Source organism: Crocuta crocuta, unplaced genomic scaffold (assembly GCF_008692635.1).
Source record: "Crocuta crocuta isolate KB4526 unplaced genomic scaffold, BGI_CrCroc_1.0 scaffold243, whole genome shotgun sequence".
Classification (NCBI taxonomy): Eukaryota; Metazoa; Chordata; class Mammalia; order Carnivora; family Hyaenidae; genus Crocuta; species Crocuta crocuta.
The window spans coordinates 5,161,722-5,175,254 of record NW_027529596.1 but is presented as its reverse complement, the minus strand read 5'-3'; positions in this window follow the sequence as shown (position 1 = coordinate 5,175,254).

The window sequence follows — 13,533 nt, the reverse complement described above, 5'->3', positions numbered from 1 at the left end:
ATAGCTGGGTTACACAAGTTCTTCTCAACAAGTGAAGGATTCTTTGTGTGTGTGTGTGTGTGTGTGTGCGTGCGCGCGCGCGCGCGCGCGCACGCTTTGATATGATAAAGGGGTAGCAGCATAAAGCTGTCACCTCTGGAATCTCTGCCTGGTGGCCCAGAATCCTGGGAGTTTAACCCAACTTATTTGGGAACGGTCATTCACATTTGAACCCGGGGAGACATATCAAGTTCTTTGATGAGACACCACAAAATCAAGTAGAACAAAGGTTACAGACTCATGACTTGTAGGGGTCTAGCTACTTCAAAGATGTCTTTTGTTGAGTCGTACGATATCGTTAAAAAATAAGCTTTGAATAGCTTGCCATCATTTAAGGATCGGGATGTTTCTTATAAAATATGAATGTTTGGCCTCCTTTGAAAAAGTAGAGATATGTGAACACCAATATCACCCTCTAACGGGAACACAGTTTGCTGGAGATGAATAATGACAGCCGCCTGCTGACTTTCCATCTCCAGCCTCTCCTCCTCCCCCAGTGCCCCTCTCCTGCCATCTGCATGACTCCAGGCAACTGAGCTCAGGATGTTAGAATCAGACAATTGAATCATCTCCGTGTACTGCTGAGGACAGGGACCGTGGCCATTTGCCGCCATGCTCTTGGTGTCTGACACAGTCGTTAGTGCATGGTAGATACTCATTAAAACATACTAAATCCATGAAGTGAGGAAAAACGGGAGGCATCTCTCTCTCTCACAGGCTCAAGGTCAAACTTTTGGGGTTGTCAGACTGCTCTGTAGAGCTGTTCAGTTAGGACTTGAAATTGTCAATGCCCCCAGTTGGCATTGAGAGAATCTTGGAAGAATCAAATAAACGGAAGATTTGGGCGTTGGAGTCAATTTACTTGTACTTTGGAAAGAAATCTGACAGTGTTGCTGGAAAGTAGCCAGTGTGAGTAGGGAAGAAAGGATGTTATGCACAGTGAGAAGTTGAAACAGGTTCCTTATTCCAGCTGTTTTCTCAGGAAGAAGCAGGGTGGAATTATTAAAAAAAAAAAAAAAAGGAATTAAGAGCTAGCATCAGCATATGTTTTTCCCCTGAGGAAGCAGCATTATCTGAGGCATGTAAATATGCAGAACCTAAAACTAAAGCATAAGTTATATAAGGCAGAAGGAGTGTACGTTGTCTTCTTAAAGACTCTATTCTTACCCTTATGTTATGTTTATGTGAATTTCATACCCCACATCAAGGCCAAAAATACATTACTTTGCTTTCCAAGTTGGATTGTCTGGGTGGCTTAGTTGGTTAAACATCTGACTCTTGGTTTTGGCTCAGGTCGTGATCTCATGGTTTGTGGGATAGAGCCCTGTGTAGGGTTCTGCGCTGACAGCACAGAGTCCGCTTGGGATTCTCTTTCTCCGCCCCCTCCCCACCCCTCCCTTGTGTGTGCCTGTATCCTCTCTTTCAAAATAAATAGACTTAAAAAAATTTAACCCCCCCAAACAGATCAAAAAGTATAAAGAAAAAATGAAAATGAGCACATAAACCCATCTACTGTAGTCACTAAGAGCCCAGACCAGTACCAAAACTGCCTGAATTCACATGTGGATTTAATCACCACTGACTGTGACCTTATGCAAATAACTTAATCTGTGCTTCAGTGGTGTCATCTGTAAAATGAGAATCACGTTTCATATCTCAGAGGGTTAGTATGAGGATGGGTTAGTATGAGGATTATATGAGTTAGTATATATAAAGTACTTAACAAATAGTGTCTGCCACATAATAAATGGCATCTTTTGTTAAATAAAGGGGATGTTCAGAATCACTGTTACAATGTTTGCTTATATAATTCCACTTTTTCTATGTATACACAGATACAATTTACACAAACACACTTTTAAATGGATAGGCCTATTTCCAAATAAGATGTTCTCACCTGTATATTTTGATGAGTTTTCCTAGAAAGATTTTTACCCCTGGTAATTTTATAATAATTTTCAAATGTAGTTTATAAGTTTTTGTATTATGAAATATTTCATTAAGGAATTTTTAAATATATATGTAAAGAATAAACTAATACCCTGAGAAAAGGGTGCAGCACACAGATATCCCTCAGGACAAAGGACAGATGTTAAATAGGATAAAATCCAACTCTCCTGGACTCAGTTCACTTGGGTATAACATCCAAGAAATTTATGAGCTCTTCTTATACTTGCAAGTTCAACAACAACAACAACAACAACAACAACACCCTAGCCTGTCTTTATTTTACAGAGGCAAAAAGGAAGCCAAGTTGAACACATTTAGAGATCTGTATAGTGGAGTAAGCTATGCCATGGAGAACTACTAACTAAATATCAGCAAAACACACACTGAGACAAAACACGATCATTTTTAAGGCATTGCTGGACAATGCATTCAATGAAAACTTAAAGAAATCCTTAAAGTTTTCTGTGTCTCTCACCAAAACATTAGTCAGAGAAAGGGGGAATAAACCATAAACAAATTCAAATGGTGGAGTTTCTGTTTGTTTGCTTGCTTATTTTTGAGATAGAGAGTGTGCAGGCTAGCGAGCAAGTGGGGGAGGGACAGAGAGAGGGAGCCGGTGTCTGAAGAAGACTCTGTGCTGACAGCAGAGACCCCAATGCGTGGCTCGAACTCCTGAATTGCAAGATCATGACCTGAGCCAAATGTGGATACTTAGCTGACTCAGCCACCCAGGCACCCTTGTTTTTTTTTTTTTTTAATTGACGTATAGATGACACACCATTATTTTTAGGTGTGCAACATAAATGGTAAGTTTCTGAGAGCAAATTTCAGTAATAGTCCTGTGATGGATTCTGTATTAGCCCTAATCTTCAGGCCGGCAGCAAAAGGGGAGTGTTTGGCCAGCATTCCACATACTCTTGGGATCCTGCAAGAGCTTGAAACGGTCATAGGTGAGTGGGGTCCCCCTGGAGCATGGGCAGAAGGAAACACAAATCCTCCTGGAGAGAAGACTTCCAAGATGCCTGTGGATACAGATCAACCAAATAATAGCTTGCAATCATCCATCAACAAATACACAAGGCAAGAGAGTAAGCAGAACATAAAACATTTAGGTTCCAAAGATTTTGGGTACCAGAACTAACAAATATAGAATACAAAATAATTCTGTATAAAATGTTTAAATAAATAATAGATAAACTACACAAATAAGAAATGAATGCCTTGGAGCACCTGGGTGGCTCAGTCAGGTAAGCACCTGACTTCGGCTCAGGTCTTGATCTTGTGGTCCATGGCTTCAAGCCCCACGTTGGGCTCTTTGCTGACAGCTGAGAGCCTGGAGCCTGTTTCAGATTCTGTGTCTCCCTCTCTCTCTGCCCTTCCCCACTCGTGCTCTGTCTCTCTCTGTCTCAAAAATTAAAAAAAAAATTTTTTTAAAGAAATGAATGCCTTTCAAAAATGACGAGGCAGAAAAATAACAAAATAGAATATTTTAAATGAAATATATAGGTATTGAAATGAAAAATTCAAGTACTAGATTGAAGCTGAAGAAATCATGGAACAGAAGACAGCTCTGGAGAACTTGCCCAGGGTACAGCAGGGAGAGGAAAAGAAATTTTAAAAATACAAAATAAGGTTAAGGGTTACAGAAGACAGAACAGAGGTATGTAACAAAGAGCTACTTGATGTCCCAGAGGAAAAAATGATGAGAATAATGGAGATAATATCTGAAGAGGTAATAGGGGAAAAATTTCCAGAACAGTGTTTTCTCAGAAGAATTAATAAAAGAAACCATAATTTATAGTGAAACAGCAAAAGAGAAAAAGAAGAACATAGAAGCAGATGGAAAGAAAGGACACAGAGCCTAAATACACGACCTAGTGGATGACAGCTCCGTTGTGTGAGGTAGCAGTGGGGTCCTGAGGAGAGCTGATTTCCATCTTCTCTGTGCTAATAGCAACCTGGAATTGTGTGCCCAGAAAAATCTTTCTTTTTAATTAAAATTTTTTTATGGTTTTATTTTTGAGAGAGAGAGAATGGGGAGGGGGGCGGTGGCAGAGAGAGAGACACACACAGAATCTGAAGGAAGCTCCAGGCTCCGAGCTGTCAGCACAGAGCCTGACAGGGGGCTCGAACTCAAGGACTGTGAGATCATGACCTGAGACGAAGTCGGATGCTTAACCAACTGAGCCACCCAAGCGCCCCAAGAAAAATCTCTTTCTTGGCAAAATAAAGGCATTTTCAAGAGAATAAAGGTGTGTTGAGTTTACCAGCAGCAGACTCCCACTAAGAGTAATTGTAAATGATGCTTTAGGAAGGAATCAAAGGATCCTGGGAAGATTCTTCTGAACAGGAAGGAAGGGATAGGAGAGTAAAGAAACTACCGCAGCTGAAAAATCAGTCTAAGCTAGAGCCGTCTTTGCAAAGTACATTTAAAAATTATATATACGGTTTGTGGGATTTAAAAGTGGAGTGAACCAAAATACTTTTTAAAAAGAGCAGGTAGGGGTGCCTGGGTGGCTTAATCGGTTGACTGTCTGACTTCGGCTCAGGTCATGATCTCATGGGTTGTGAGTTCCAGCCCCGTGTTGGGCTCTGTGCTGACAGCTCAGAGCCTGGAGCCTCAGATTCTGTGTCTCCCCCTCTCTCGGCCTCTCCCCTGCTCATGCTCTCTCTCTGCCTCTCAATAATAAATAAAAATGTTTAAAATTTTTTTTTAAAGAGCAGGGAGTATTTGAGAATTAAAAGGTTCTGAAGTCCTTGTTCTGGAAGGTGTGAGATATTAAAATTTTCATTTAGTGAAAGGCAAATATGTACAGTAAAATTTCTTTTTAGGAAATCCACTAAAATAGCAAAAACAAAGAAAGGGGTCAGTCAGTGGCAATTAGTTTCTCCTAAAAGAGACACAAACAAAGAGGGAAAATAGGAACTTGCTGACAGAGTCACTATTTCACTAGTATGGGAAGAAATTTCTCCTTCCCAAAAAGAAACTGTTATATATTTGTGGTTTCCTATTTTTTCCTCTTTAATCCCAAAAAGAGAAGGGGACAAAAATTTTAAAAATGGGAGGCCAACCTTTCTTTCAGAAAGCCAGGAGGTGTAGAGAGTTACAAGTCAGAGAATCATTATTTATACAAGACAATTGTTCTTCATTTCACAGAAAAAAGTAACCATCGAATTACTTCTATAACCCATGCCCTTCATGTATTTTTACCTGAGACCTATTTTTTAAAATAGTTTTGAAAATAGATTGTAAAGAGGGTACATGAAGAATATATATGTAGAGTTTAAAGACCAATAATAAAATGAACAGTATGTACCCAACAACCATGCCAGAAAATGAATTATCACAACCTAGGAGCTTTCTGTGTGGCTTTTCCAATCACATTACACAATATATCTGCCAGAAGCAGCCTCTTAGCTGAATTTTGTTCTCTGATTTTTCTTCACTGTTGTTATAAACATTTTTATTTCCTTACACAATATATTGATTAATTCTGACTATATTATGGAATTGGAATCATACCCATATATTCTATGACTGCTTACAATTATTTAAAAGATTTTATCCATATTGATTATTATAGCTGTAAATCATTCCTTTTTAATGCTATATATTCTTTTCTAAGTTTATTTTTATTTATTTTTGAGAGAGAGAGATAGAGAACAAGCAGGGAAGATTTAGAGGGACAGAGAGAGAGAGAGACAGTACCCCAAGCAGGCTCCATGCTGTGAGCACAGAGCCCGATGTGGGGCTTGAACTCATGAACCATGAGATCATGGCCTGAGCCAAAGTCAAGAGTTGGACACTTAACTGACTAAGCCACCCAGGCACCCCCTCATTGCTATATATTATTCAGTTTATAGGTGCTATAGAAGTTATTTATTTATTTCAAACTACAATTGATGAAAATTTGGATTGATTCCCTACCCCCCTTTTTTTTTGCTGCAATAATTCTCCTAAAAATACTTGGACATATTTCCCAGATCAATATGGACAAGAATTTTTCTGATACCAGTGAAATTGCTGTGTCCTAGCATATGTACACATTCAATTCAGTGTCTTAGTGTAACGAGGTTCATTTACTACTGAAGCTACATTTCAAGTAAGGTCAGCCTGGTGGGGGGAGGGGGCTCTTCAAATTGTCTTTATCCTGGGACCTTTATTCCAGAACTTTCACCTGGTGGAAAGTTACTGATAACGAGGAAGATCAAAGAAAGGTGGAACACTGTGCTTTGGCTCTTAAATTCTAGTATCTAGAAATTATATATATCACTCCTGCTCACATTCATTTCATTGGCTTCAAGCGAGTTACATAGTCACACCTGGCTTGATGGGAGCAGGCAGGTACAATCCTCCTGTCTGGATGAAAGACAACTGAAAATATTGGTCAGGAGCTCTCATGTCTGCCATGGTCCACCGTTCTGGACACCAAATATTTGGTTCATTCTCCTTCACCCATGTGGAGCACACGAGCGCCCTTCCCAAGGAAGTCAGTACAAGAGCCCTATCCAGTCGTGGCGTTGAGCTCAAAGTTGATGACCTCCAGGGGATGGGCATCAGTGTTTAAATGAAGAGTTTTGAAGGTGGGGTGGGTGGTTTGATGATTGAATTGTGTCACCCTAAAAAGATAGGTAGAAGTCCTAAACCTGGGTGCCTATAAATGTGAACTTATTAGGAATGGGGGTCTTTGCTGATGTAATCAATTTAAGATGAGGTCATATTGTATTAAGGGGGGCTCTAATCCATTGTGACTGCTGTCCTCATAACAACAGAAGAGATGGGGGAGGAGAATGTCTTATGACATCAGAAACGGAGGTCAAAAGGCTGCTGCTGCCAGCCAAGGAATGTTCTGGATTACTGGCAAACCACCAGAAGGTAGGAAGAGACGAAAGGAAGGATTCTCCCTTGTGGGTTTCAAAGGGAGCATGACTTTGCTGCCACCTTGATTTCAGACATCTAGTATCCAACTGTGAGACAGTAAATTTCTGTTGTTCTGAGCTACTCAGCGTGTGGTGTTTTGTTACAGGACCTGGAAAACTAACACAGATGGGTCCTCAGCGTTTGTCACTATGTCAGGTCCAGTGTAATTGTGTTTGAATTTAAAACTGATGATCTAAAGAAGATGCATCTTTGCATCTTCAGCTTGCTCCAGCACACAGACACCCGGTGTGCGGTGCTGGGACAGGGCCACAGCAAGTAGGTGTGTCCTGCATGAGGGACAGAGAGGAACCGAGTATGCGGCCGGGGTTGTGGCGCGTGGAAGATGTCATCACCTCCACTGACGCGCAGTCCCCTGTCCAGCCAGCTACATGTTAGGATTCACCTTGCATGTCTCTTTGAAGTCAGGCACAGTCAGGTGACTGGCTCTGGCAAATAGGTTTGGGTGGAAATGATGTGGTTTAGTTATTGGCTTTCACGAGCCATGGTGAAAACACTTTCTGAGGGGAAGCTTCCATCAGGCTGAGTGACGATCAGAGCTCTTTGACCTCGACATTGAAATGCAGGTAAATCCTTGCTTGGCTTCAAGGCCACTGATATCCACAGTTACTGGTCACACAGCATACTCTAGCTGATCCTGACAGACCAAGCAGGACTCAGTGGTCTCTTCTTCAAAATATTGTATTATAGGGCACCTGAGTGGCTCTGTTGGTTAAGCTTCTGACTCTTGGTTTCAGCTTAGGTCACAATCTCATAGTTTGTGAGTTCAAACCCCATGCCAGGCTCTGCACCAACAGCACGGAGCCTTCTTGGGATTCTCTGTCTGCCTCTGTCTCTGCCTCTCTCTCTCTCTCTCTCTCAAAATAAATAAACACTTGTTTTTAATAGACAAATTAGAGGACTATCTGGGTTTTTTTCTGTAGATATTATTTTTTTAAATTATTTTTTTCATTTCATTTTATTTTTATTTATTTCTTTTTTAAAAAATAGTTTATTGTCAAGTTGGTTTCCATATAACACCCAGTGCTCATCTCCACAAGTGCCCTCCTCCATGCCCATCTCCCCCTCCCCCCCACACCCATCACTNGTATAGATAAACCATATCTTCTTGATCCATTCATCAGTTGACGGACACTTAGGCTCTTTCCATGATAAACATTTTTTTAAAACAGAAAATATTGTATTATAATAAAATAAAAGAAATAAATCCTTGAATTTAATTTCTAATATTTCACAAGCCCTTTGTTCTTCAGACCAAAAGGGATCTATGAGTGTAATGACTCCCCATTCAACTTTCTGTTCAATGCTTTGAGCTCCGTTGCTATTATTACCACTTGCACTCATTTGTACATTTATTGAATGCCAACTATATATCAGGCAATGGTAATGAAAGATAAAAAAGACATAGTTCCTCCTTGGAACTTCAATATTGAAGTTCAGTATTGAAGGATGTAAGCTCCGTATGTCAGGGCAATGTGAGAATTTCTCCACAAATCTTTTTACTGTCTGGTACCCAGAGGGGGCTGGGTCATGCCTGCTGTGAGCTGCCTCTGGGGGCACAATCCCGGAGTGAGCAGTCACTGCAAAGTACAGGTGGCCAGGGTATTAGGTGGAAAATAAGGGGCATGTCATAACACGATTCATTAGTCTGTGAAGAACCTTGGTCAGAAAGAAAAGACAGCTGTGAGAATCCAGAAATCAAAAAGTCTGAGTGTTGGAAAGGGCCAGAAGCAGGAAGAGAGAGGTGGGGGTGGGTCTGGAATCTGAGAGATAGGGAGGCTTTGCGCAGGGGTGAGACGGGAGACCAGTGGACGCAGGTGGGCTCCACACTTTCACAAGTGTTGCCAAAGCTGCGAGGGAGTGACATTTGAATTGCTGCTGAAGGATGACTAGGGGCTCCCAATAATCAAGCAAGTAGGATTCAGTGCCTCCAGTGGATCAGGATTGTCAAAAGTCACTCTGGGCAGAAGAAAGGGACATGGAGTGCTCCCTGGCACTAAGAATGGGGGCACTGGGTCTCCAGACCATTGCACGGAACTTCGTGCCCTTGCACGGAGCTGGCATTTGATTTCAGACACAACAGGACGCCAGTGAAGCTGGAAAGCAGGACACGGTGTGACCCGAGAGGTTACTTTGGACAGGGTAGTTTGCAGCTCCGCAGAGAATGAGCTGGTGTCAGGGGAGTCCCGTGGTGGGACAGCTGGACAGAAGGAGCCGTCACAGCAGGACACAGCGAGAGACTGGAACAAGGAAGTGACATCAGAGGTATGGGAGAGAAGCCAGAAAATAGACATTCCCAGGGCCTGGCTGGACCAGGGTAAGGAAGATGGGTGAATTATGTAGACTGCGACTTTAAACCGTGGTGACAGGCACCTGCTGGCACTGGGGACCTCAGTTCCAAATCAGCGCTGCAGCGAACTGGCTGTTGGACTCCACCTCCTCCACTTTGCCTCCTGAGTCTCCTTCTAAAAGGAAGGGGTTAACTGGAAAATCTAATTTCTTCTTGCTTGAAGGCTCCATTATTCCACGCTCCCCTCCTCCATCACAGTATTTAGGTCTAAAACCAGTGATACACGAACTGTTGAGATTTTTCTCTAAAATAAAGTCGGAAAAATATATCGTGCATCACCTTTAAGACCTCAAGTGTCCAACACTTATTGAGAACGTGATGAGATGCACGCTGAGGCAGATGACTCGCCTTTGGAATTTGACCTTGAAACCGAGCATCATAAACAGATCCAGAAGGAGGAGGGAGGGGAACTCTGAGAGAAGTCGGGAAATTTAAATTGAGCAAGATAATTAAAAATCGAGGACCATCTTCCTCACTAGCTGTATTTGTTATAAGCTTGTGGGTTATAGAAGTATTGAACTTCAATTTTTGAGCAAAACATGTAATGAAACGAATTGATTTTTGGGCTCTTGGGTCATTCATATCTTTTTTAATCATTAAGAACGCTTCTGGAAGGTTTGAGTTCTTTGCAGTGGATCGTTTATAAGCTCTGTGGATGTAACCCCCATTACCTGAGGGAAGTTCCAGAATCCAGTACAGTGAAAATGGTCACAAACCACACATTTAATGGGAATGATTAGCAATAAAAAATGGTGCCATTTCCCTCTGTGTTGCCAGCAGACCTCCTGATGAATGTTTTATGTTAATGTGAAAATGTTCTTTTCTGTCTGCCTGACTTTAGTGAAGCAGCCCGAAAATATTTCATCCACATTTCAAATACTTTGTTCCAAGGATATGAATAATAAAATGTGCTTCCCAGCATCTTGAATAATAAACCCATTTATTCATGAGGCAACTAATTTTGTAAACTTCATGTAATTTAGGTTTTTTGATCTGATGTAAGAGTTTTCCAAGAAAGAGGAAGGATGTAGAGTAAGTAAGAATCTACTCCTTCCTTTTAATTTTTCTGAGCGTCGTAGTAAACGCAAAGATGCCACACACTCTTAGGACTGAAAAATGGGATGTTTCGCTCAGAGCCATCTAGGCTGATGCTTTAATATCTTTGAAATTGACGATGGGCTTATGTCAGTGATGGAAGACAGACAAGTGGGTAATGACGTCCGGAGAAATAGCATCTGACTTCCTTTCCGTTGTGGAAAAGTGCAATTTAAAGCTTTGGTGCCGTGACACAGCCTGTACAGATGACAAAGGAGAAGGCGGTAGAGGTTGTGGGGAACATCTCCTATGGTTCTCCGAGGAGACAGAGTGAGGACCAGTCATTACTGTCTGGAGGTCACTGGGCTAGAGGCTGACCACCATTTCGATGTGGCCTCTGGTTTGGTTGGGGCAGGTAAAAGGCAGTGGCATGTACAGCTAGAAATGGGATTTTGGTAGTTGGTAGAAAGTGAGGAAAATGAGAAGATGATTTATATTCATTCAGTCATTGATTTACCCAGCCAGCCATTCGTTCGATAAACATTTGTCCAGAGGTAGTATGTTTTAGGCACTGCTGGGGATAGAGCAGTGAGAGATAAAGACAGAAACGCTTGCCTTCAAGGAACTTCTATTGTAGTGAAGAAGGCCAGATTTGGCATGTCAGAATATAAGTGATAGGGAGAAAAATAAAGCAGGAAAGGAAGTTGAGCTGATCAGGATCCAAAGGCTTTTATAAATAGAGTGCAGGGGAAGGTCTTGCTGATAAGGTGACATTTAAGGAGGGATGGAGAGGATGGCGTCCCAGCCAGCTGGAAAAAGGGGATCCTCAAGGGCTAGAGCCTTTCAGACAGAGGAAAAATAGCATGGGCAAAGGCCCTGGGGCAGAAGGATTCTGGCTTGTTCATAGAAGCAGACCATTGGAGGGGAGTGGACCCTGGAGAGAAGTCTTGCTGTGTGCAAGTTGGGGCTGCCCAAAGCATGTCGTGCCTTGTGGATTCTGACTTTGCCTGAGATAGAAGGTACTGCAGAGCATGAAGCTGAAGGCTAATGTGATCTGATGTGGATTTTAAATAATCACTCTGGGTGCTATGTTGACACCAGACTGTGGGTGGAGGTGGGGCAGAGGCAGTCATCAAGATGCAGAAGGGTGATACTTGAGCCCAGGACAAAGGGGCAGAGGTGAGCAGCCGTTGGAACCTGGGTAGATTGTGAAGGTAAAACCAAGGGGACTTACTGATAGATTGGATATGCGGTACAAGAGGAACAAGTGTCATAAATGACAGAAATAACGGTCTGAGAGCCTAGCATGATGGCACTGGAGATTGGGAGCTCATGGATGGTGCAGGGGACAGGCTAGGGGTTTCTGTCTGGACCTGTTAGATTTGGGATGTTTCAAAGTATGAAGGGAGGGGCACCCGGGTGGCTCAGGCAGTTAAGTGTCCAACTCTTGATTTTGGCTCAGATCATGATCTCACAGTTTATGAGTTCAACCCCCGCATCAGGCTCCGTGCTGACAATAAGAGCTTGCTTAGGATTCTCTCTCTCTCTCTGCCCCTCCCCTGCTCGCTCTCATGCACACATGCACCTGCTCTATTTCCCTCTCTCTAAATAAATAAATTAAAAAAAAAAAAACAATGTGAAGGGAAAACTAACAAACCATGCACTCCCTCAGATTTTAATGTGTATTGTCCAGGAAAACAGACACGTGTGATAAAAGTTCATAAGATAGAGAGAAATGACAACCACAAATTTAAGGTAGTGGCTTCTCCACTTGGGGAAACAAAGGCAAGGTGTTGGCATTGGGAAGGAACCCCAGGGCAATGCCATGAAATATTGGTGATGTCTGAGTTTTTAAGTGGAGGAGAATGTTAGCTGGGGTTGATTTCATTATGCTTCATAACTTACATACATTCTGTTGTATCAATCAGATATAATATGATAAAAATGTTAAAACTGAATGAGAGGAATTGGAAATGGATTCTAGACAATGATTTTGAGGGGTGCTCCTGTGAAGAAAGGCAGAGAAAATGGGTTGAAGTGGGGTAAAGAGAAGGTGTTTTTAAATTTTTATGTTTTTATTTTATTATTTAAAAATTTTTTAAGTTTATTTCTTTTGAGAGAGAGAGTGGGAAGGTGTAGAGAGAGAGAATCCCACTGTCAGTGCAGAGTCTGATGTGGGACTTGAACTCATGAACCATGAGGTCATAAGCTGAGCTAAAAACCAACCAAGGGTTAGAGGCTTAACCGACTGAACCACCCAGGTTCCCCAAATATTCTTATTTTTATGAGGGGGGTGGAGAGAGAGAGAGAGAGAGACAGAGCATGAGCAGGGGAGGGGGGCAGAAGAAGAGAGAGAAAGAGAGAGAATCCCAAGCAGGCTCCATGCACAGCACGGAGCTGGACTCTTGATTCCACAACCCAGGGATCATGACCCAAGCCAAAATCAAGACGTTCAACAGACTGGGCCACCCAGGTACTCCAAGAAAAGGTGTTTTAAAAATTGAATAATGGTTCTTCATGGGGAGCCTGATTAAGATTGTCTCTCTCCCCCTCTGCCCTTTTCCTCCACTTGTGTGCACTCCCTCTCTTTCTAANGAATAGACTACTAAGAAAGGGCTGTGTGCACTGCTGGGAATGCTCCAGTTGAGGGAGGCACACAGGTGTTGCATGAGGGTGGGGTGCACCTGCTGCAGACTCGTCTAGTGAGCAGGTTTGATGGTGCACAGGGTGCTGTCCGCCACTTGTCCATTGATGGAGTTCCATTTAGAGTCTAGATCCAAACCATTATTGGTTTTAGACATTGAAGATGCCTTCTTCCGGTCTGTCCGCTGGCCTTAGATTCTTCGTTGAACAGAAATTCCTATTTTTGACGTTACCAATTTAGTAAACGTTTTGCCCACGGTATTGTTCTTTGAATTTTGTTAAAAGAAGTTCTTCCCTGCCTCCAGGCCATGAAGATGGTCTCTTGTCACTTACTGTATTAAATGTATCAATTTAGGTTGTTAAACCTTCTAGCATCTACCTTATTTGTAGGGTTAGGTAGGGACCCAACTTTAAATTCTCCAAATGGTAAACCAATTTTTCCAACACGGTCTGCCACACAGTCTACCCTTTCCCTACCATTCGTGGAAAAATAATTGCTAGTTTCCTCTCGCATCATTTTCTCTGAATTGCATTTTTGCTTTTAGTATATTTTGGGTTCTGTCCTTTTTTATTCAGA